Source organism: Mustela nivalis (genome assembly GCF_964662115.1).
Source record: "Mustela nivalis genome assembly, contig: HAP1_SCAFFOLD_781, whole genome shotgun sequence".
Classification (NCBI taxonomy): Eukaryota; Metazoa; Chordata; class Mammalia; order Carnivora; family Mustelidae; genus Mustela; species Mustela nivalis.
In genome coordinates this window covers 250,688-274,983 of record NW_028135883.1, presented here as the reverse complement: position 1 = coordinate 274,983, position 24,296 = coordinate 250,688, and the positions used below count along the sequence as shown (strand labels likewise).

Here is a 24,296-nt window from a genome sequence, read left to right as displayed (position 1 = left end):
TGTAAGCAGAAGGACACTTGGAAAACTCGGTAGCTTCCAGCCAAGGCAGCAGTTTCACACCTGCTCCTCATGGAACTGCCCTGGTCCCCGTGGGAAAAGGCGATGCAAGAGGGTCATTGTGCTGCTGAAAGACAGCCATCAGGTCTCCAGGAGAAGATGCAGGTCTGTGCTGTGTCAGTGCGTGTCTGCATGGAGAAACAGGTCGCAGCGGGGCTCCCCCGGCAGGTGGTGGCCCGCGCCCTGAGGCAAGCTGGTGTGCTCCCCGCCTGCCTGCTACTTCGGTGGGGTTTATGATCTGCTGTGCTCGTTCGCATTCAAAAGATGGAGTTCATATTCCAAGGCTGAAGATGGTGGACATTTGGGGGCACAGATGAGCCTTCGGATCAGGTTTTTACCCATCTCCGACGACGCGGCCTGAGTAGTTATGGTCAATTATGGAGAATAACCAGGAAACTCATCTCAAAAGGGATGGTGAATTGCTTTCTGATAAAATAAATTTTAAAATAGAAGAGGAAGATGGTGTTCGCATCCCTAATCACAGTTTGGAAGGAGTCGCGATTAAGAGGGAGCAGGACAGGCCCCAGGCAGAGCAAGGTGGGAAGCAGACAGAGGCAAGGGAGGCGGGCTGGGGCCATGAGCCCCCGGGCAGTGCCTCCCCGCCAACCAGGAGGAGGAGTACAGGGCTCTGTTCTCCCAGTACAGCAGCACACTGTAAGACATGGCCATGGAGGCCTTGACGCATAGCCTCCTCTCGGGCCCTGGCGCAGGCTCCAGGAAGAAGTCGCCGGCCTGGAAGCATTTCTTCATCTCCCCGCGGGACAGCACGAAAGCCATCTGCACGTACTGCATGAAGGAGTTCAGCCAAGGGAAGAACGAGAAGGACCTGAGTATGAGCTGCCCCATGGGGCACATGAGGAGGGCGCACCCCACCGTGCTGGGCCAGGAGAACAGCGGTGGCGGGCCAGCCCCGCCCTCCCTGTGGCCCCCGCCTCTGCAGCTGCCGCCACCGCCTGCGGACGCCAGAGACCAGGGCGCCACGCGCTCACCCTTCAAGCTCGCCCCAAAGCTGTCATCCAAGGTGCCATCCCCTGACGACATGACAGAGGAGCCTGTGGTCCCCTCCGAAGACGTCCCCCCAGACACGTCTGCCCCTGATAGGTACGGGCGGGAGGAGGCTCTGGGGGGACCGCCGCACCTGCCCCCACTGCCTACTAGTGCACAGAGAACAGGCTAGAGAGAAACCTGCCACTCCCCAAGGGCACCTCCGGGTCCCGCAGGCGGTCGGCTGTGTGGAAGCACTTCTACCTGTTGCCTCTAGACAACTCCAAGGCCGTGTGCGTCCACTGCATGAACGAGTTCAGCCGGGGCAAGAACGGGAAGGACCTGGGCACCAGCTGCCTCATCAGGCACATGTGGCGGGCGCACCGCTCCATCGTGCTGCAGGAGAACAGCGGGGGCTCGGGCATCCCGCCGCCGTACGCTGCGCCCTCCAAGCTGCTGCCCGCCCTGCCGCCTCCCGACGGAGACCCGAGCTCCGTGGTGTCCTCGCCCGGGCAGCCGGCCCGGGCGTCCCCCTCGGAGTCCTCCTCCTGGGACCGGCTGCCAGAGGAGCTGCAGGTGCGTCTGAGCGTCGGAGACGCGCTGGTGGAGGACACTGCACCAGCCGAGGACGACGTGGGCGTGGCCTCGCTGGCGTCCTCCCCTGAGAAGCTGCAGGCTGGCGGCCTGAGCCCTGGCCCGCTGGACTATGGCGCTGGGTCCCAGCAGAGCAAGAAGGTGATAAAGAGGCTGAAGTCGGAGGTGTGGCATCACTTCTCACTGGCGCCCATGGACAGCCTCAAGGCTCTGTGCCAACACTGCGCCTGCGTCATCAGCCGGGGCCGCAGGGGCGACGTGGGCACCAGCTGTCTGATGAGGCACCTGTACCGCCGGCACGCAGACGTCGGGCGCCCGGAAGGGCGCGCTGGGCGTCAGCCTGGCCAACTCCTCCTACGCCACGCTGGCCTCCGCGGAAGGCGCTGCTTCCAGATCGACTGACCTGCCCTCCCTGGTCCAGAGAAACAGTCCGGTCCTCTTTCCTGTGAGCAGCAAGAAGACCTCCAAGCTGTGGAACCACTTCTCCATCTGCTCCGCGGACCCCACGAAGGTCGTGTGCCTGCTCTGCGGCCGCACCATCAGCCGGGGCAAGAAGCCCACCAACCTGGGCACCAGCTGCCTCCTGCGCCACCTGCAGGGGTTCCACAGCGGCGTGCTCAAGGCCGACGCGCCCCAGGCCGCCCGGGCTTCCTCGCCCGGCCCGCGGGGGCCCCTGAGCGCCCAGCTGCCCGGAGACGCCTCCTTCGAAGACCCGAATGAAAAGTTCTACGATTCTCATCCCGTTGCCAAAAAAATCACGAGTCTCATAGCTGAGATGATTGCACTTGACCTCCAGCCATACTCCTTCGTAGACAACGTTGGCTTTAACAGGCTGCTCAAATACTTGAAACCTCAGTACTCTGTGCCCTCCCCATCCTACTTCTCGAGGACGGCCATCCCAGGGATGTACAATAATGTGAAGCACCTAGTCCTGTCGCACCTGAAGGAGGAGGAGAGCGGCGTGGTCCACTTCACGTCCGGGATCTGGATGAGCACGCAGACCCGCGGGTACCTGACGCTCACTGCCCACTGGGTCACTTTTGTGTCGTCGGCCCGGCCGTACCGCGAGGACCACCACGGCTCGGCCCTGCTGGACGTGTCGCAGGTGGACTGTGACTACAGTGGCAGCAGCATCCAGAAGCAGCAGGAGGGCTGGTGGGAGGCCTGGGTGACGTCCAGCGGCCTGCAAGTGGGCATCACGGTCACCGACAACCCGAGCATCGGGAAGACGCTGAGCGAGGGGGAGCGGGCCGGCGTGCAGTACTTCAGCCACACGGTCAACCTGGTGGTCAGCGAGGCCCTCAAGAGCCAGCGCATGGTCCAGAGCCTGCTGAGCACCGTGCGGAAGCTGTGCAAGCGGGTGCAGCGCCTGCCCCGGGCCAAGGAGAAGCTGGCGGAGCTGCAGAGGGCCTAAGGGCTGCGGCCGCACCACCTCCTGCAGGACGTCCCATCCAGGTGGAGCACGTCCTTGCACATGCTGGAGCGGCTCCTCGAGCAGAAGCAGGCCGTCAACAAGGTGTTGGTTGAGTGCGGCTTCCGGGAGCTCATCAGCTGCGACCAGTGGGAGGTAATGCAGTCCCTGTGCCTCGCACTGAAGCCCTTCGACTCAGCGGGCGGGGAGATGAGTGCGCATGCGTCCACGCTCAGCCAGGTCATCCCCATGATTCACATCCTGAACTGCAAGATCGAGATGCTCTTTGAGGAGACCATGGACATCGACACCATGCTCAAGTCCCTGAAGGAGGCCATGGTGAAACGGCTGGCCGCCACCCTGTGCGACCCGAGGTACATCTTGGCCACGCTGCTGGACCCGCGCTACAAGGCCTCCCTGTTCTCGGAGGAGGAGGCGGAGCAGTACACACGGGACCTGATCCAGGAGCTGGAGGCGCTGAACCCTACCTCAGACAACATGCCCATCCCCAATTGCTGCGACGCGGGCGCCCCCTCGCAGGGCACAGTCGGGGAGGAGAACCTGTGGTCCCTCATGGCCAAGATGACGAAGAAGGGCCCCCGGGAGAAGACGAAGGTGCCCGAGGACATGGTGCTGGCCTACCTGGAGGAGGAGGTGCTGGAGCACGGCTGTGACCCCCTCACCTACTGGAACCTGAAGAAGGCAGCCTGGCCCGGCCTCGCCGCGCTGGCCGTGCGGTTCCTGGGCTGCCCGCCGAGCATCGTCCCTTCTGAAAGGCTCTTCAACACACCCACAGAGAACGGCAGCTTCGGCCAGTCCAGGCTCATGATGAAACATTTTGAAAAACTCATCTTTTTGAAAGTGAATCTTCCAGTATTGAAGCTCGCAGCAGAGCCGCCGTCGCCGGCCACCGTTGCTGCCCGGGCGCCCACTGTCTGTCCCGGGGAGGCGGCGTGCCCGGCGGGCCCCCCACCCCGTCCAGCGTCACTGTAATCCCTACGTGTGCCTTACTGCCGGTGCCACAGCAGGGCGTCGCCGCGGGCCTCCCACGGCCTGCGAGGGAGAGCCTGTCTTGCCGCCGCCGATGAAATAGGATGATTCGGGTTTCACTCCCAACTATAACGTGTTTTTTAAAAGTGGGGGCTTAGTAATTTGTTTTACTAGAACGGCAGAGGAGTTGTGAACAGTTTTATTCTGTAGGCTTTTTATTCAATTAGGTAAAAACCACAAATCAGGTACTGTATTTTAGTTTAAGAATTGCTTTAATTCAACACAGCAGTTTTTGTGGCTGTTTAATGAAATCTGTAAATAAGAGGGGGAGTTCAAGCCATCCTGGCTGAGCAGTTTCTAACTGCGGGCTCTAAAGCGTGTCGAGTACAGAACATTCTGGAACATAGTGTTGGCTGCCACGGAGGTGCGGCGTCGGAAGAGGAAAGTAAACTCAGACGCATCCCGCCGTCCAGTTCTGTAGTGACTTGGTAGAGAGAGCGTCCCGGTCTGTGCTTCTGCTGCATTCAGGTTTTACATGGTCGACCTCGGCCAGAGCCCCGGACACCTGCTGGCGAGCCCAGGGGCCAGGGGCCCGCACGCAGCAGTCCTGCCAAGCTATCTTTTGAAATTTGTGCACTGACCCCACTGACCCCAATTTGATCAAATTATGTATAAAACTGTTACTAGAAGAGACAGCTCATTAACAGGGAGGAGGTTGTTCCATTGCAGTTGTAAGAGTAGCCTTAGGCGTCTAGATTTTTTATATAATAGGGAAGATTCAGCCATCGCTGGTGTGTTTCAGAATCCCAAGGACAGCAGAATGAAGCATCAGTTGTCATTCTTTGAACGATGATCTGTCCTCAGAATTTTTGCTTCAACATCTAGAAAAAAGGGTTCATTTTCTTATTTCAAACCAATTAAATACTCCGGATGAAACAAGTCACTCATTTGCCTGTGACCTTTTAGAAAAGTTGTTTTGTTAAAAAAAGGACCTATTATTAATCTGGATTTGCATTGACTATGTTTTAGTGTATTTATAAATGGTGAACACAGTTTCTGAAATCAAACTTTTTATTTGCAAAAAAAAAATGTATGGACCATTTGTTTTGAAGAATGAAGCTCATTTTTTATTTGTCTCCTTTTGCTTCATGATTAGGTTTAGATTACCTATTTCGTGTGGGAATACTATGGAATCTGTGTGTCATGGGGTGTTTTTCGGTATTAAAAATGTACAATCCCTGAGAACAAAATGCCTGGGACACAAGCCCTCTCTAAGTGTTGCTTACTGGTAGAATTGGTGGCCGTCCTCTCACGCATCCCTTTTCCAAAGCCCCTTCCCTGCCAGATTCTCATAGAATTCTCACAGAAGCACCCATCACCATCATGACTATCATCAGTTATATTCCAAGCCCAAGGCTGGAACAGTATCACTGAGGAGACAGACTTATATAGGAAGATGAGAGCTGGGTACACAGAATAGCTTTACTAAAGGCAACATGAGTGGTAACAGAGATATATAGTGGCTGATCTATGGGAGGGTGAGGACTTGGGCTAGTTGGGTCTAGATTAGGAGAAGGGAAGTGAGTATTTCTACTTGACATAATATTCCAAGACAAGAACTTTTGGGAGCATGTCTACAGAATAGTCAGTGATATAATGGGACTATACCAGGGGAGTACAAACGACATCTCTGCCAACACTTGGGGACAGATTGGATACAGAGGGTAATGATTAAGAGGGCAGAGGATGTTCAGGATAGTTCCCCAGTTTCTGGCATGCTCAGCTGGGAGGTGGTGTCCTTCACTGAGATCAGGAAAGGAAGACATAATGGGGAGGAAGATGACGCATTCAGATTTTGATGGGGAGACATCAGGGTGCCCCTGGTAGGGAGCCAGGTGGAGATGCTCAGTATCCACCTACAGTATTTTTCACTTAGTTGTCCTTCCACTATGTCCCACAAGACACATGCAGGAACTCCCTCCTTCCTCTCTCCCCAGCTCTGGACAGGTGCCCTTTCCACCCGCCCCTTTTGGTCAGTTACTGCTATTTCTTGTTCTCCTGAGTTAGAAATATTAGCATTATCTGTATGTCTTCTCTCTTTTCCATTTGCTCTGATTATCCATCCAATCCTGTCGGTAACATGCCTTGGTTTTGTTCTTCCCTTCTCTCCCCTCCTCAAAACCCTTTTCTGAATTACTAGTACATATAAATCTTCTCTATTCTGCAGTGTTTGATTTGATACTCCTAAGGTTTTGCAAATCTGTAACTCTAATTTTTCACAGTCTGTGATAATTTGCTTCTTCCTGCCCCCAGGCATTAAGTACCAAACAAATCTCTACTGAATTCACAGATGAATTCATATACATGAGGACCCATTGTTCACAAACATTATCCAGTCAGGAAAGGCTTTTCTGGATGTTGTCAGTTAGTATGAAAAATAAAAAAAATCAGACTCTTTAATTTTGATATACCCTGTGCCTCTTTATCTGTCTGTCTATCTATCTATCTAATCATCTATTTTCTGGAAATTTTTTTTTAAAAATTGTAAGTCTGATCTTTAATCCCCATCTCCTATTTCCCCCATTGCCTCACCAACCTCCGCTCTGGTAGTCATCAGTTTGCTCTCTGAATTTAAGAGTCTGTTTCTTGTAATTTGCTTCTTGAATTATTTCTTGAAAGGATGTTTGGTTCTCCATCTGGATTTTAAGTAGTTCAAGTCAGGGGAACCAATTTTCCTTCCATCTCTTTTCTTTCCCCTCTCTCTCCCTTCCTCTCTCTAAATCCCTTGGGAGAGCATAAAGGGTGCCTGGCTAACTCTTAGCTGTGGCACGAGGTTGAGGCTATCCCCATTACAGGGCATTGCTACGGCACTGAGTATCGTGTCCATGAAGTATCTGAAGATAGTCCTGGACCAACTTCAAGAGTACAGTGCTATCCTCACAGACAAGGGCTCATCATTCATCCTCAAACTAATGAAGGTGATGGTATTCCTGGAAACTCTGACAGCCTCCCACACAGAGCCTTCTGAAGCATCCCCATCACTCCAGACTTCCCACTTCTCTGAAGCCTTGTGACTCACCTATAAATGCTTGTATTTCCCTCTGATCAACCGTGGGGAAGTTTCATCTTCTTCTCCCTTGCCTGTGCTCCCTTATGCTCATGCTTCAGGCCCTGGTATCACCAGAGGCACCACCTTCCTCCCAGCTGTTCACCATTCCACAACCCCATCTTCCCTTCTGGACCATCTAGCCAATCCATTCCTTTCTGAACCTCCATTTCCCCATCAGGCAAGGAGGTTAAGAGGAAGAGAAGGCAAGTTTCCCCCTTCCTCCTACAGGAACATCAGCAAAGGGAATGGGGGTTGGTCTGTAACATCATCTACTTAAGCTATAGCAAGATTATTTGGGAGAGCAAGAGAGGCATCGTCACGCATTTGGATAGCAGACATCCTGGCTATGGTGCTCCAACACTACCACAACTGCATTGTTGAAAAGGTACTTCCTGTTTATTCTACTTCTCCAGTGTCTCCTCCCTGCCTTCTTTACCCTTCCCCTCCGAGAAAATGCATGGCCTTGGGGTGGGACTATTGCAGTTCCTTTAGGGGAGGTAAGAAGGAGTCCCTAAAGAATTTTCCTACCTTTTTCATTTGTCCAGAGAATGTGCCCCTAGGGTAGGAGAAGAAGCCTTTCCCAACTCCTGTTCATTTGCCATACAACTAGACATCCTTCAGGAGAACTTACTTGGTAAAAAGACAATAACTTGAGTGATAAGAAATCTAGCTAGGTCAGTCCTAACTTAAGAGTAAGTATGAAGTTCCAGAAAGAGGTTGGTAAGAAGGGTGGCCTCTTCCTCCATAAAGAGGTCACAGGCTTTGCGTTCCTAAGCGGTCCTCAGAGGGAAGAGTCAAGATCTCAGCCTAGAGAAAGCTATGGAAGCCTTAGCTTCTTGTCTCCCCGATTTTGTGTAGGTAGTTTTCCCTTAACCCAAGATCATCCCTACCTTGTAAACCCCTGAGCATACTGATTGATTCAGCATAAGAACCTGAAGCTGGAGTACCTGGGTGCCTTGAGCAAGCTAACAAACATCATTAGCAGCCAGCCTATGGCCTTTCAGTTCAAGTTCATTCAGAAACTAGAGATTGTAACCTTCATGGTGGTAAGTACAACTCAGGAGGATGATGGTGGAAATGCACAGAGGACGGAGGGTGGGTCCTCAGGGAAACCATGGGCAGTGCGCCTGGGCTTGGCCTGGAGGAGAAAAGTCCAGATTTTCTAGTGTCCTTTTCCTACTTTATTGTTCCCTTTTCTATCCTCAGGGTGGGTGTGAGTACTGTGGGAGTAGGAGAGAAGGGCTATCCTTCTGAGTTTTTGGAAGTCCCTGAAAATTCTAGGTTCTAGTTTCTTGTGAATACAGTATGGGGTGAGAGGAGGGGGAAGAAGGCAAGAAAAATATGTTCATACCCTCTTGGTCTCTGGGGTGGGAGGTTGGGTGGTGTATTGCAGGAGCTAATCAGGGAGGAGCCATTGAATTCCATCTCCAGCTCCGTTAGGCTGAGGGTGATGAATATCATCACTGACTTCAGGTAATGGGTGTTCCAGCCACTCTGTCTTCGTGCTTTGAGTGGATTTCAGTCCTTTATTCCCTTGTCTGTCCCCAGCTCATTTTCTGCTTCTGCTTCTAGTCACAGAGGGCCCCAGGCAGTAGTATACATCCACCGTACAATATCTGCCACCTCCTTTCACCAAGATTTTTTTAGATGGGATTTTGGAGCTCCTGGCAGAGACCACCTCTCTCATCTTCACAGGCATTTGCTGTTGCTTCTGGTTCAGGCTTTCTTCTGCTTTCAGGGATGTTCCTGGCATTGATGAACTTTGTTTACTGTTTCCTTTTTCTTCTTTTGTTTCTTTTTCTTCTGGTAACTTCTTACTGCCACCTGTCCCTCTCTGAACCTTCCTCAGCTGCTCTTCCTGGGCATTACTGTTTCATTACATTTTTACTACTTCCTCCTGGATTGTAGGAATCTCAGTCCCCTCACAGAGGTAGAAGAAAGAACAGATCTTCTCCGAACATGCTGTAAGAGTGCGCTCAGCCTGCTACCCACAGAAGTTTTGCTGAAGGAGGCATCCAGTTCCCAGGAGGCCGAAGACACTGTGGTAATGAACTCTTTGATGTTTGTCTCCTTGTAGGTTGTGTGGTTTGCTGTTGTTGTTGTTGTTGTTGTTGTTGTTTTATTGACAGGATGAGAAATATAGGTTTGGCAGTTATACATAAGGCTCTTCTACCTTCTTTGATAAAAATGCGATCATCTGAAGAGGTTACCAGGTCATATAGTCTGAATGTTCCTCATGATATGTACTTCCTGCTTGAGAGCACTCATTGATTACCGCTGTCATACTTTAAAATTCTGACCCAGAAGTGTACACTCAAATCTACTTTTTAACTGTTATACAATTGAAACCAGTTTGAAAGGTTCAGACATGATTTTACTAAAGGCACATGGATAAATAAGTTTAGAGAATCCCAGGTGCAAGAGAGCTGAATCCATTTCCCATAGAGCCTCTACTCTAGTGTTTCCTTGAGGGAAGGAAGAGCAATTCACTTTGCTAATTTGCATTTGTAAGTCTAATTCTTAGGAATTCTTTCATGTTCTCTGATTACTCCTTTATCTTGATTGGTTGTACTTGTTTTATTGATGCCACAAACCCTTGATTTTTTTGAGGGTATTAGTAAGAATCTTTAAATATAAAAGTTTCTATTTACTGAATTAGGTTAGCTTTTTTGAGGGTCAGTTGGTCTGTTTGGGCCTCTTCTTCAGCTGTCTGGTGATCCTTCTTTGTCAGTTCATATTTATTTATATTATGAAGTTCATATTTATTTATATTATATTATTTATATTATGTACCATTCTCTGTATGGTACATACAGAGAAGGCTGAGGTGGGTTTCCTCTGTTTGTATTCCCATGAGGCCTTCCTCAGTGTAGGTATAGTTAGAGAGGGAAGGTATTTTGACAGGATTTGCCCATGTTTGGGGTAAGCTGGGAACTCCGAGTCCACTAGGACAAACTGCACATCAGGCAGACATTTGTGCTCTGCTGAAAACAACAGAAGAATTGGTTCAAGTTAATAGGAGGCAAATGGCACTTTAAATTTTAGGGGAAACTGTGGAGCAGAATTTCTCAAGGAAAAGCTTCCTGGGAGAGCTAGAGCACTGAGCTAAGTTTAGAAGGAGGGGTGGGGCTGACGTCTCCGCTATTCTTTGAGTTCTCTCTTCTCCCCTCAGGATTTGTACAGGGAGACCCTGCAATCCCTTCTAAAGCTAATGGAGACACTTATTTTTGAGATGCCTTCTCGGATCCAGAACTCCTTGGAGGTCAGTGAGAAGAAGCCCTTGAAATCGGTGTATTGGTTTCCTAGGGTTGCCGTAACAAAGTATCACAAGTGGGTGGCTTCAAACAACAGAAATCTATTCTCTAACAGCTGTAAAGGATGGAAGTCCAAAATCAAGGTAACAGCAGGGTTGCTTCCTACTGGAAGCTGTGAAGGAGCTTCTCTCCTAGACTCTGGTTATTCCTGGCAGCCCCTGGTGTCCCTTGGTTTATAGACATACCATTCTACATGTGAGTGAAATCATGTGGTATTTGTCTTTGGCTGACTTTTTTCCTTAGTGTTATATGCCCTGGATCCTTCCATGTTGTTACAAATAGCAAATAGCCAATAGCAAATTTTCATTCTCTTTTATAGCTGAATAATATTTCACTGTGCATGTGTGCATGTGTTTGTGTGTGTGTATCTCACATTTTCTTTATCCATTCATCTATCAGTGGACACTTGGGCTTCTTCCATAATTTGGCTAGTATAAATAATGTTGCAATAAATATAGGGTGCATATAACCTTTCCAACTAGTGTTTTTGTATTTGGGGGGTATATACCCAGTATATATACCAGATCATAAGGTAGTGCTATTTTTAATTCTTTTGAGGAGCCTTCATACTGTTCTCTAAGTGACTTCACCAGTCTGCATTCCCACCAACTGTCCTTGAGGGTTCCTTTTGCTCTACATCCTCACCAACACTTTGTTGTGTCTTATCTTTTTATTTTAGTTATTCTGATAGGTGTGAGGTGATATCTTATTATTGTTTTAATTTACATTTCCCTGATGATGAGTGATTTTAGCATCTTTTCATATTTCTTTTGGTCATATGCATGTTTTCTTGGGAGAAATGTCTGTTCATGTCTTCTCCTTTTTTTTAAAGATTATATTTATTTATTTGACAGAGAGAGACAGCCAGAGAGGGAACACAGCAGGGGGAGCAGCAGGCAGAGGGAAAAGCAGGCTCCTCACCAAGCAGAGACTCTGATGTGGGGTTCGATCCCAGGACCCTGGGATCATGACCTGAGCATCATGACCTAAAGCATATGCTTAATGACCGAGCCACCCAGGCACCCCTCTTCTGCCCATTTTTAATTGAATTACTTGTTTTGTGTATGTCAAGTTGTATAGGTTCTTTATAAAATTTGGATACTAATCCTTTATGGAATATGTCATTTACATGTATCTTCTCCCATTCCACAGCTTGCCTTTTCCTTTTGTTGTCTCCTTTGCTGTGTGGAAGCTTGTTTTTTTGTTCTGTTTTGTTGATGTCACTCCAATATTTTAATTCTGCTTTTGCTTCCCTTACCTCAGGAGATATATCTAGAAAAATATTATTATGGGTAATGTAAGAGACATTACTGCTTGTGTTCTCTTCTAGGATTTTTATGGTTTCAGGTCTCACATTAGGTCCTTAATCCATTTTGAGTGTATTTTTCTATGTGGTGTAAGAGAGTGGTCCAGTTTCATTCTTTCGCATGTAGCTGTCCAGTTTTCCCAATATCATTTGTTGAAGAGGCTATCTTTTCCCCATTCGTATTCTTGCTTCCTTTGTAGAAGATTAACTGACTGTATGCTCATGGACTTATTTTGGGGCTTTCTATTCTGTTCTATTGATCTGTGTGTCTGTTTTTGTGCCGGAACCATACTGTTTTGATAACTAAAGATTTGCAGTATAACTTGAAATCTGGTATTATAATACTTCAATCATTTTCTTTTTAAAATTTGCTTTGGGTATTCATGGTCTTTCGTGGTTCCATACAAATTTTAGGATCTTTCATTTTAGGTCTGTGAAAAATACTTGCATAAAATCTAAAGATTGCTTTGGGTAGTAAGGACATTTTAACAATATTGGTTTTTCCAATCCATGAGTATGGAATATCTTTCCATTTGTTTGTGTTATTTCAATTTCTTCATCAGTGTTTTATAGTTTTCAGAGTACAGATCTTTCACCTCCTTGGTTAACTTTATTTCTATTTTTTTAATTATTTTTGGTACAATTATCAATTAAGTTGTTTTCTTAATTTCTCTTTCTGATGTTTCATTGTTAGTGTATAGAAATGCAACAGATTTCCGTACATTGATTTTGTATCCTGCAATCTTACTGAATTGATTTATCAGTTCTAGTAGGTTTTTTTGTTTTGTTTTGTTTTGTTTTTGGTAGAGTCTTTTGGTTTTTCTATATATAGTATCATGTCATCTGCAAATAGTGAAAGCTTTACTTCTTCCTTACCTTTTTGCATGCTTTTTATTCTCTTTTCTAATCTGATTGTAGTGATTATGTCTTCCAGTGGTATGTTGAATAAAAGTGGTGAGTGCAAACATGCTTGTCTTATTCCTGACCTTAGGGGAAAAGCTCTCAGTTTTTCACTATTAAGTATGATGTTAGCTATGGGTTTTTTATATATGGTCTTTATTATATTGATGTATGTTCTCTCTAAACCTGCTTTGTGAAGGGTTTTTATCATGAATCAATGTTGTACTTTGTCAGATGCTTTGTCTGAATCTGTTGAAATGATCATATGGTTTTATCCTTCTTCTTATTGATGTGATGTATCATGTTGATTAATTTGCAAATATTGAGCCACTCTTACATCTCCAAAATAAATCCCACTTGATCATGGTGAATTATTTTTTTAAGGTATTGTTGGATTCCATTTGCTAATATTTGTTGAGGATCTTTACATCTATGTTCAGTGACTCTGGCCTGTAATTCTTTGTATTTGTAATGTCCTTCTTGGTTTTGGTATCAGGGTAATGCTGACCTCAGGGAATCAATTTGGAAGTTTTCCTTCCTCTTCTATTTTTTAAAATAGTTTCTCTAAATGTTTGGTAGGATTCACCTATGAAGCCATTTGGTCATGGACTTTCATTTGTTGGGACTTTTTGTTGTTGTTTTTGTTTTTGTTTGTTTGTTTGTTTGTTTTTTCACAGATTCAATATCATTGCTGGCATTCAGTCTGTCCAAATTTTCTATTTCTTCCTGATTCAGTTTTGGGAGGTTTTATGTTTCTAGGAATTTACCTTTTTCTTCTAGGTTGTCCCAATTTGTTGGCATATAATTTTTCATAATGTTCTTTTACAGTCCTTTGTATTTCTGTGGTGTTGGTTGGTATTTCTCCTCTTTCATTTATGATTTTGTTTATTTGAGTCCTCTCACTTAAAATTTTTTGATGAGTTTAGTTAAAGGTTTATCAATTTTGTTAATCTTCTCAAAAGCTGGCACCTGGTTTCATTGATCTGTTCCACTATCTCTTGTTTCTATTTCATTTATTTCTGCTCTAGTCTTTATTATTTCTTTCCCTCTACTGGTTTGGGGTTTTTTTGTTCTTCTTTTTCAAACTTCTTTAGGTATGAGTTTACGTTGTTTGTTTATTTTAGATTTTTCTTACTTCTTGGGGTAGGTCTGTATTGCTATAAATTTCCCTCTTAAAATAGCTTTTGCTGCATCCCAAAGATTGTGGACCATCGTGTTTTCATTTTCATTTGTTCCCTTGTGTTTTCTGATTTCTTCTTTGATTTGTTGGTTGACCCTTTCATTGGGTCATACATAGTAGCATGTTATTTTTTTTTAGATTTTATTTATTTATTTGACAGACAGAGATCACAAGTAGGCAGAGAGGCAGGCAGAGAGAGAGAGGAGGAAGCAGGCTCCCTGCTGAGCAGAGGGCCTGATGTGAGATTTGATCCTAGGACCCTGAGATCATGACCTGAGCTGAAGGCAGAGGCTTTAACCCACTGAGCCACCCAGGCACCCCCACATATACTTATTTTTACTGTTTTTGTGTATCCTACATTCTTGTTCTTATTTATGGTTTTTCCTTTCTACTCAAAGAGTTTCCTTTAACATTTCTCATAGAACTGATTTAGGGGCCATGAATTCCTTTAACACTTATTTGTCTGGGAAATTATCTCTCCTTCTAATCTGGATGGTAGCATTGCTAGATAGAGTATTCTTATTGGCTGCAGATTTTTTCCTTTCAGCATTTTTAAGTCTATCATGCCACTCACTCTCTTCTGGCCTGCAATGTTTCAGCTAAAAAGTCTGCTGAGAAGCGTAAGGGATTTCCCTTGTATATAACTTTTCTATTGTTGTGTTTAAAATTCTCTCTTTATCACTACTTTTGCCATTTTAATTACTATGGTTCTTGGTGTGGACTTCCTTGGATTGATTTTGATTTTGTGCCTCCTAGATCTGGATTTCTGTTTCCTTCCTCAAGTTGGTAAGTTTTCAGTTATTATTTATTCAGACGAATTTTCTTCCCCCTTTTTCTCTCTCTTCTTCTGAGATCACTATAATGCAAATGTTATTATACTAGGTATTGTCACTGAGTTCCCTTAGTCTACTTTCATTTTGTATAATTTTTTTTTCTTTCACCTGGTTATCTTGATTGCTTTTCAATAGTCTGTCCTCCAGGTCACTGATTTGTTCTTCTGCTTCCTCTAGTCTGCTATTAATTCCATCTAGTATATATTTAATTTCATCTATTGTATTATTCATCTCTAATTCATTCTCTTTTATTTCTTTGTTAAGAGTCTCACTGATGTCCTCCACTCTTTCATCAAGTCTATCTTTAGGAACATTACTTTATTTTTATTAGTATCATTTTTTGAAATATTTTATTTGTTTTGTGACAGAGAGAGAAACAGTGACAGAAGGAACACAAGCAGAGGGAGTGGGAGATGGAGAAGCAGGCCTCCTACTGAGCAGGGAGCCCAATGTGGGGCTCAATCTCAGGACCCTAGGATCATGACCTAAGCCAAAGGCAGATGCCCAATGACTGAAACACCCAGGCAGGTGCCCCATGAGCATTACTTTAAATTCTCTATCAGACATATTACTTATCACCATTTCACTTTGGTCTCTTGCTGTGATTGTTCCTGTTCTTTCATTTGGGACATATTTCTCTGTCCCCTCCTTTTGTGTAACTTGCTATGTCTGTTTCTGTGAGTTAGGAAAGTCAGCTATGTCCCCTACTCTTGAAAGTAGTGGTCTTATGAATAAAAGGCCCTGCAGTGTTTTGCAGTGCCCTGTAGTCCCCTGTTCACCAGAATCTGGTGATAAATGTTTGGCACACATCACACATAGGCATCTCCTAGGAGATGTTTTTCTAATGAAGAACAAACAACTCTTCTAAAAAAGATTAACCTAACTGAACATACTTCCAAAGCAGAAGAAAATGGAAAGGTTGATTCCAAAATGAAAGCTTTCAAAAAACCATCTCCTAGGAGATGCCTATGTGTGATGTGTGTACCTGTTTGTCGTGGCTGAGTTGCTTTTGCCCTCAATTCAGTCCTCTGCAATGGCAGATAGGTATTTGCCTGTTGTGGGTGGGGTTTGGCCCCTGTGTGGTTAGTACACCAGTCTGGCGCCACCTTGGCCTTGAACTGAATCAGACCAGGCATTTTTCAGACATGCAATAGCATCAAACTTCAAGGTACATTCCCTGTGTTGTCCCTAAGAAGTTTTCGTTGATGGGTAGGGCCTGTAGTCCCACCAGCTGCCCGCCTGCCACCCACTGCTTAGGCAACAGTTTGACTGGTGTGTGTGCTGATTTTTCCTTCTTCCCAGGGCTGAAGTCACATTGGAGTAGTGCTGGCCCCTGTCATAGCTGCTTGTACACTGTCAAGCTTGCGTCACGACTTTGGATGGGGTCAGGCCAAGAGTACATTGGAAGAGGTGGGTCTGAAATGTGCTCAGGGCAGGAAGTGCAGTGTTCACAGATTTTATGAACTGGTCCTCTGTGGGTCCTCTCTGGGGGAGGGGACCCACAGCACTGGGACTGGGGCAGGCCTGGCTGGAGATAATGGATCTGCAGACCCATTGGGGAGGGGACAGAATGTGTGACTTTAGCAAGTGAGGTAGGTAGTGGTGCCTTACTGGTTTTCACAGACGGCTGTGTGTTTATTGGGGTGGAGGGAGGCAGGAGAGAGAAATGGCACCTGTCCACTCCTTTGTTCCTGGAGAAATTTCCCAACAATCTCTGTCCCTCTAGGACCCACTCTGAGTTTAGTAAATGCTCCCTCCCAAGTGCCCCAGGCATTTTTCAAACTCTGCTTCTAGCTCCATCTCTGCAGGACTGTTTTTTGTGCTGTCCCTTTAAGAGCACCCTTCTGGATCTCCCACAGGCAAGTCCTGCTGTTGCTTAAAATTCCAGGTCTTAGGTCTGCTGGTTGTAAGAACTGAGGAAATTTGGCCTCTCTGGTTTTCAAACCCAAGTGTTATGCCATTTGCCTTCTCTGTGTGGGCTTCCTGGTGTGATAGTCTATTCCTTTCCCTCCTCTGTCCAGGAATCCCTTCCTCCAGTAGACAGTCCCCCAGGTCTGTTTAGCTCCCCACCATGTGTCTCCCATTCCTATCCTCTTTGATCTGGCTGTTCTTTACAGGTAGTTGTGGAGTAGTTCTGCCAGCCTTTGGGTCATTTTCGGGGTTATTTACAATGAAGTCAGTATTATCTGATTGTATCTGTGAGATATAATCCAGGGATATCCATTTTCACCACATGTATTCAACATATTATTGGAAGTCCTAGCCACAGCAATCAGACAATGAAAATAAATAAAAGACATCTAAATTGGTAAGGAAGAAGTAAAGCTTTCACTATTTGTAGATGACACAATACTATATATAGAAAACCCTGAAGATTTCATTAAAAAAAAAACTTACAGAACAGATAAATGAATTCAGTAAAGTCTTAGGATGCACTAATATACAGAAATCTGTTGCATTATTATATACTAATAATGAAGTAGCAGGAAGAGAAATTAAGAAAACAATCACATTTACAATTGCACCAAAAAATGATAAAATAACTAGGAATCAACAAATGAAGTAAAAAGACTTGTACTCTGAAAACTATAAAACATGGAAGAAAGAAACTAATTTCATTTCTTAATGTCATTAAATATTCAGACATTTCAGTTGATTGGTTTTTCTCTTAATTCTCTTAATCTATAAATCGTTCTTCTATCATTTTTTCCTTGAAATTTATTTGTTGAAGAAACCTAGACATTTGTTCTCTGAATTTCCACATTCTGGAATGTGCTGATTACATTCTTTAGGGGCCACATAACAAATTCCTCCGCCCAAATCTTTCCTATAAATTGCTAAATCTAGGATATGTTAGATTCTGATTCTTATTATCAGACCTAGATCATGAATCTGATGATTTTTTGGCAAGATTACTTCAGAAGTAGTCTCGTCTTGTTTTAAGAGGCACATAATGTCTAGTTGTCTTCTGGTGGTATTCAGACTTTTTAAAAAGAAATAACATGTAATGTATTATTTGTTTCAGGGGTACAGGTCTGTGTTTCATCAGTCTTATACAATTCACAGCACTCACCATAGCACATACCCTCTCCAATGTCCATCACCCATTCACCCCATCCCCTCCACCCCCCTCCCCTCCAGTAACCCTCAGTTTGTTTGCTGAGATTAAAAGTCTCTTATGGTTTGTCTCCCTCCCTGGTTACATCTTGATTCAGTTTTTTTCCTCTCTTCCCCTATGATCCTCTGCCTTGTTTCTCAAATTCCACACATCAGTGACATCGTAAGATAATTGTCTTTCCGTGATTGACTTATTTTGCTTAGCATAATACCCTCTAGTTCCATCCACATCTTTGCAAATGGCAAGATTTCAATTTTTGATGGCTGCATAATATTCCTTTATATATATACACCACATCTTCTACATCCGTTCGTCTGTCAGTAGACATCTGGGCTTTATCCATAGTTTGGCTATTGTGAACATTATTGCTATAAACATTTGGGTGCAGGTACCCCTTCAAATTACTGCATTTGTATCTTTGGGTAAATATTCAGTAGGTCATAGGATAGCTCTATTTTCAACTTTTTGAGGAACTATTTTCCAGAGTGGCTGCACTAGCTTGCGTTCCCACCTACAGTGTAAGAGGGTGGTTCCCCTTTCCCCTCATCCTCACAACATCTGTCATTTCCAGCCATTCTGGCTGGTTTGATGTGGTATCTCATTGTGGTTCTGATTTGTGTTTCCCTGATGCTGAGTGGTGTTGAGCACTTTTTCATGTGTCTGTTGGTCATTTGGATGTCTTCCTTGTGGAAATGTCTATTCATGCCTCTGCCCATTTCTTTAAAAAAATTATAATTAATATTAATTTTCTTTTTTAAAAGATTTTATTTATTTGACAGACAGAGATCACAAGTAGGCAGAAAGACAGGCAGAGAGGGAGGGGGAAGCAGGCTCCCTGCTGAGCAGAGAGGCCGATGCAGGGCTCGATCCCAGGACTCTAAGATCATGACCTGAGCTAAAAGCACAGGTTTTAACCCACTGAGCCACCCAGGCACCCCCCTCTGCCCATTTATTGATCGGATTATTTGTTCTTTGGGCATTGAGTTTGTTAAGTTCTTTATAGATTTTGGACACTAGCCCTTTATCTGATATGTCATTTGCAAGTATCTTCTCCCATTCTATGGATTATCTATTGGTTATTTTTTGTCAACTGTTTCCTTTGCTGTGCAAAAGCTTTTTATACTGAAGAAGTCACAATAGTTCACTTTTGCCCTTGCCTCCCTTGCCTTTGGTGATGTGTCTAGGAAGAAGTTGCTGCCGCTGAGGTCAAAGAGGTTGCTGCCTGTGTTCTCCTGAAGGATTTTGATGGATTCCTGTCTCACATTTAGGTCTTTCATCCATGTTGAGTCTATTTTTGTATATGGTATAAGGAAAAGGTCCGGTTTCATTCTTCTGCACATGGCTATCCAATTTTCCCAACACCATTTGTTTAAGAGACTGTCTTTTCTCCATTGGATATTCTTTCATGCTTTGTCGAAGATGAGTTGACCATAGAGTTGAGGGTCCACTTCTGGGCTTTCTGTTCTGTTCCTTTGATCTATTTGTCTGTTTTTGAAGCAGTACCATACTGTCTTGATGATGACAGCTTTCTAATAGAGCTTGAAGTCCAGGATTGTGATCCCATCAGCTTTGTTTGTTTTTTTTGTTTTGTTTTGTTTTTTTTTCAACATTCCTTTGGCTATTTGGGATCTTTTCTGGTTTTATATAAATTTTAAGATTATTTGTACCATTCCTGTGGAAAAAAAGTTGATAGTATTTTGATAGGGATTTCATTGAATGTGTAAATTGCTCTAGGTAGCATAGACATTTTAACAATATTGGTTCTTCCAATCCATGAACATGGAATGTTTTTCTATTTCTTTGTGTCTTCCTCAATTTCTTTTATGAGTATTCTGTAGTTTTCTGAGTACAGATTCTTTTCCTCTTCAGTTAGATTTATTCCTAGGTATCTTATGGTTTTGGGTGCAACTGTAAATGGCATTGACTCCTTCATTTCTCTTTTTTCTGTCTTGATGGTGTTGTATAGAAATGCAGCTAATTTCTGTGCATTGATTTTATATCCTGCCACTTTACTGAATTCCTGTATGAATTTTAACAGTTTTGGGACTGAGTCTTTGTTTTTTTGTTTTTTTAAGATTTTATTTATTTATTTGACAGACAGAGATCACAAGTAGGCAGAAACTCAGGCAGAGAGAGAGAGGAGGAAGCAGGCTCCCTGCTGAGCAGAGAGCCCCATGTGAAGCTCGATCCCAGGACCCCGGGATCATGACCTGAGCCGAAGGCAGACGCTTTAACCCACTGAGCCACCCAGGGACCCCAAAGATTTTATTTATTAATTTATTTAACAAATAGATCAGAAGTAGGCAGAGAGTATGCAGAGAGAGAGGGGAGTCTTTTGGGTTTTCCACATAAAGTATTGCATCATTACTGTTCATTACTTTTGGTGATCACTGCTTTGATTCATTCATTCATTAGTGGCTGAAAATTGGGGATATTATTTTTAAAGAAAGACCTTGTTATTGCGATATCACTTGCTACAGTAGAGTGTAAAAATCTTGTGTGTATACTTAGATACATTCTTACATATGTATAAATATCAGATCAGGATATAGGACATTTCCAATACCTCAAAAGGTTCCTCTTCCACTGAATAACCACTGATAACCAGTATTCTGACTTCTATCACATAGATTAATTTAGCTTTTTCTTAAACTTCACATACATAGAATTTTATAAATATTTCTTTAAAATGTGCTGTTTTGGCACCTCTCAAATAAACAGTACGGTGTTGTTAACATGGTCACTTGTTTTATTAATTAATAAAACATTAATTAAAATAATTTTATTATTTATTAATCACTTATTAATTATCATACCCTTTGGCTACCTTCACCCACTCCTGAGCCCCTAGCAATCTACTCTCTACTTCTAGGAGGTTGTTTTTTTTTTTTTTTTTTTTTTTTTTATTCCGCACATGAGATGACCCAGAATTTGTCCTTCTCGGACTTACATCACTTACCACAATGCCCTCAGGGTTCATCTGGATTGTCAAAGCTGGCAGAATTGCCTGCCTTTTTATGGCTGTTTTACTGTGTGTGACGTGTTCTTTATGCATTCATCGGTCCGAGTATGCTTCGGTGGTTTTCATTAGTTGCTGCTGTGAACAGGGAGGTGCAGGGATCTTGAGATACGGATTTTGTTTCCTTCAGGTATATACCTAGAAGTGGACTTGCCTAATCATATGCTACTGAATATTTTTAATTTGGGGGGAACATCCATGCTGTTTTCCAGAGTGGCAACTTACATTCCTGCCCACAGGACACAGAGTTCCCTTTTCTCCACATTCTTGGCAACACTTATCTTTTCTTCTTTTCTTTTTTAAAGATTTATTTATTTGAAAGTACACACGTGCACTTTTGTGCACCTGTGTGCACAAGCATGGTGTGGGGAAGGGAGAAGCAGGCTCCCTGTGCCTGCTGAACAAGGAGCCCAGCATGGGGCTCCATCCCAGCATCCTGAGATCGCAACCTGAGTGGAAGAACCTAAGTGGAAGGTAGCTGCTTAACTGACTGAGCCACCCAGGCAACTCTGCCAACACTTAATCTTTTTTGATCATAGCTACTCTAACAGGTGTGTGAGGTGATAGCTCATTGTGGTTTGTTTGTTTGTTTGTTTTTAAAGATTTTATTTTTTTATTTGACAGAGGGAGGGAGATCACAGGTAGGCAGAGCGAGAGAGGGAAGCAGGCTTCCTGCTGAGCAGGGAGCCCGATGCAGAACTCCAACCCATGCAGAACTCCAACCCAGGACCCTGAGATCATGACCTAAGCTGAAAGCAGAGGCTTAACCCACTGAACTACCTGGGCACCTCACTTATTGTGGTTTTGATTTGCATTTCCTTGGGGGATCAGCATCTTTTCACGGACCTGTTGACTGTTTGTATGACTTTGAAAAAAATATCTGTTCAGTTCCTCTGCTTGTTCTTCATCAGATCATTTCTTTTTTGCCCTTGAGTTTTAGGAGTTCCTTATATATTTTGGTTTTAAGCCCCTAATCATCAGATAGGTGGTTCGCAAATATTTTCTCCCATTTTTTGGTTCCTGTTCCATTTTGTTGATTGTTTCTTTTGCTGTAGCAAAAGCTTTCTATTTTGACATAGTCCCACATGTTTATTCTTGCTTTGTTTATACTTTTGATGTCACAGCTAAAGAAATCAATGTGAAGACTAATGTCGTAAAGCTTGTTTCTGTGTGTTTTCTTCTAGGAGTTTTAGGCCTCACATTTAAGTCTTTAATCCTTTTTTTTAAGATTTTTTATTTAATCAGAGAGAGAGCGAGAGAGAGGTCACAAGTAGGCAGAGAGGCAGGCAGAGAGAGAGGAAGGGAAGCAGGCACCCTGCTGAGTACAGAGCCCGACGTGGGACTTGATCCCAGGACCCTGAGATCATGACCTGAGCTGAAGGCAGTGGCTTAACCCACTGAGCCACCCAGGCACCCTAAGTCTTTAATCCCTTTTGAGTTAGTTTTTGTAAGTGGTGTAGGATAGGGATTGCATTTCATTCTTTTGCATGTGACTCTTGGTTTCTTCAGCACATACTGAAGAGACGGTCTTTTCCTCATTGAGTATTCTTGACTCCCTTGTCAAATACTACTTTACTGTATATGCATGGGTTTATTTCTGGGTTCTGTTCCGTGAGGCTTATGTGTCCATTTTTATGCCAGTACCTTCCTGCATTGATTATTCTACTTTTTTTTTAAAGAGTTTATTTATTTATTTGACAGAGATCACAAGTAGGCAGAGAGGCAGGCAGAGAGAGAGGAAGGGAAGCAGGCCCCCTGCTGAGCAGAGAGCCCGATGTGGGACTCGATCCCAGGACCCTGAGATCATGACCTGAGCTGAAGGCAGCAGCCTAACCCACTGAGCCACCCAGGCGTCCGTATTCTACTGTTTTTGTGCCAGTACTGTACTCTTGATAATCATACTGTTGAAAATCAGAACGTGTGATGCCTCCAGCTTTGTTCTTCTTTCTCAAGATTGCTTTGGCTACTTCGGGTCTTTTGTGGTTGCATATGATTTTTAGGATCTTTCTTTTCCTATGTCTGTTAAAAATATTGTTGGACTCTTAATATAGGATGGCACTGGATCTATGAATGGATTTCAGTAGTGTGGACATTTCAGCATCATGAATTCTTCTGACCTGCAAACATGGGATGTTCTGTTGTTCGTGTCTTCTTCGGGTTCTTTCATCAAAGTCTTGTAGCTGTGAGTGTGTAAGTGTTTACCTCCTGAGTATTTTATTGTCTTTGATGCCATCGTAAACCAGACTGTTTTCTTTATCTCTGTCTAAGATAGTTTATTGTTAGCATGCAGAAATGAAATTGATTTTTGTGTGTTGATTTTGTACCTTGCAACTTTACTGAATTTGCTAATTAATCCTAACAGTTTTTTTGGCATGATCTTCAGGCTTTTCCTGTGTATGATCATGTCATTTGCTAACAGGTAGTTTTACTTCTTCCTTCCCAGTTTGGATGCTTTTTCTTCCTTTTTCTTGACTGATGGTCTGGGTAGGACTTCCACTGTGTTGCAGAGAAGAGGTAAAAGTGAGCACTTTCGTCTTAGTCTTGTCTTAGTGGGAAAGCTTTCACTGCTGAGTAGTGTTAGCTGTGGGCTTGTCACAGATAGCCTTTGTCGAGGGATGTTCCTTCTGTACCTCATACGACAGTTTTTATCGTGAATGGGTGTTGGGTTTTGTCATTTGGTTTTTTCTGTGTTACTGAGATGATTATGTGACTTTTGTCTATCATTCTGTTGACTGATGTGTCACATTTACTGATTTGCATATGTTGAGCCATTCTTGTCTTCCAGGCAGGAGCCCCGCTTGATCATGGGGCGTGATCCTTTTTGTGTGCTATTGAACTCCGTTTGCTAATATTTTGTTGGGAGTGTTTGCATCTGTCTTTGTTGGGGATATAGTAGCTTGTATATCTTATGTAGTGTCATTATCTGGCTTTGATACTGGGGTAATACTGGCCCCATAAAATGAGTTTGGGAGTGTTCCTTCTCTTCTGTGTTTTGGAAGAGTTGGAGAAGGGTTGGCATTGTTTCTTTAAATATTGAAATCAGCATGGTCTGGCCATTTAAATTATCTGGCCCTGGGCTTTTCTTTGTTGGTGCTAGAGGGCTGCTTAAGCACAGATTTTGGGACTTGGATTAGAACCAAATCTTCTGACCCTGCCCAGGGCTGAGATGGTCAGACTTCTTTAGGCATCCCACCTCGGGGAGGTAGGAAGTGCTCTGCAAACCCTTTGCCACCTGCCTCCTAGATTACTTGCCTGCTCCTGGATTTCTCCTCGAGACACCCCCCCCCCGGGACAAAAAAAAGGACTTGAGTGGAGTTTGTGAATATTAGAGTAACAAAGTGCTACTACCTAGGGCTTTGGCCTGAGCCATTAATCCTGCAGATTAACTCCTACAGCTCCATGCCTTGGTATTTGGAGAGGGAGGAGGAGCCTCTCTGAGAATGCAACCAGTTTTGTTGTTGTTGTTTTTGTTTTTGTTTTT

At 44.2% G+C, this 24,296-nt stretch overlaps 1 pseudogene across 1 annotated transcript in view; it reads left to right on the top strand.

Moving 5' to 3' along the window:
* LOC309857495 (maestro heat-like repeat-containing protein family member 1) overlaps positions 1 to 16,810 on the top strand; it is a 48,653-nt pseudogene extending 31,843 nt beyond the window's left edge. Inside the window, exons 19-25 of the transcript in view lie at positions 6,892 to 7,014; positions 7,374 to 7,530; positions 8,069 to 8,191; positions 8,539 to 8,618; positions 9,054 to 9,189; positions 10,318 to 10,407; positions 16,796 to 16,810. The product of the transcript in view is annotated as a maestro heat-like repeat-containing protein family member 1 (transcript). The remainder of the gene's footprint in view (positions 1 to 6,891; positions 7,015 to 7,373; positions 7,531 to 8,068; positions 8,192 to 8,538; positions 8,619 to 9,053; positions 9,190 to 10,317; positions 10,408 to 16,795) is intronic.
* The last annotated feature ends 7,486 nt before the right edge of the window (positions 16,811 to 24,296 follow it).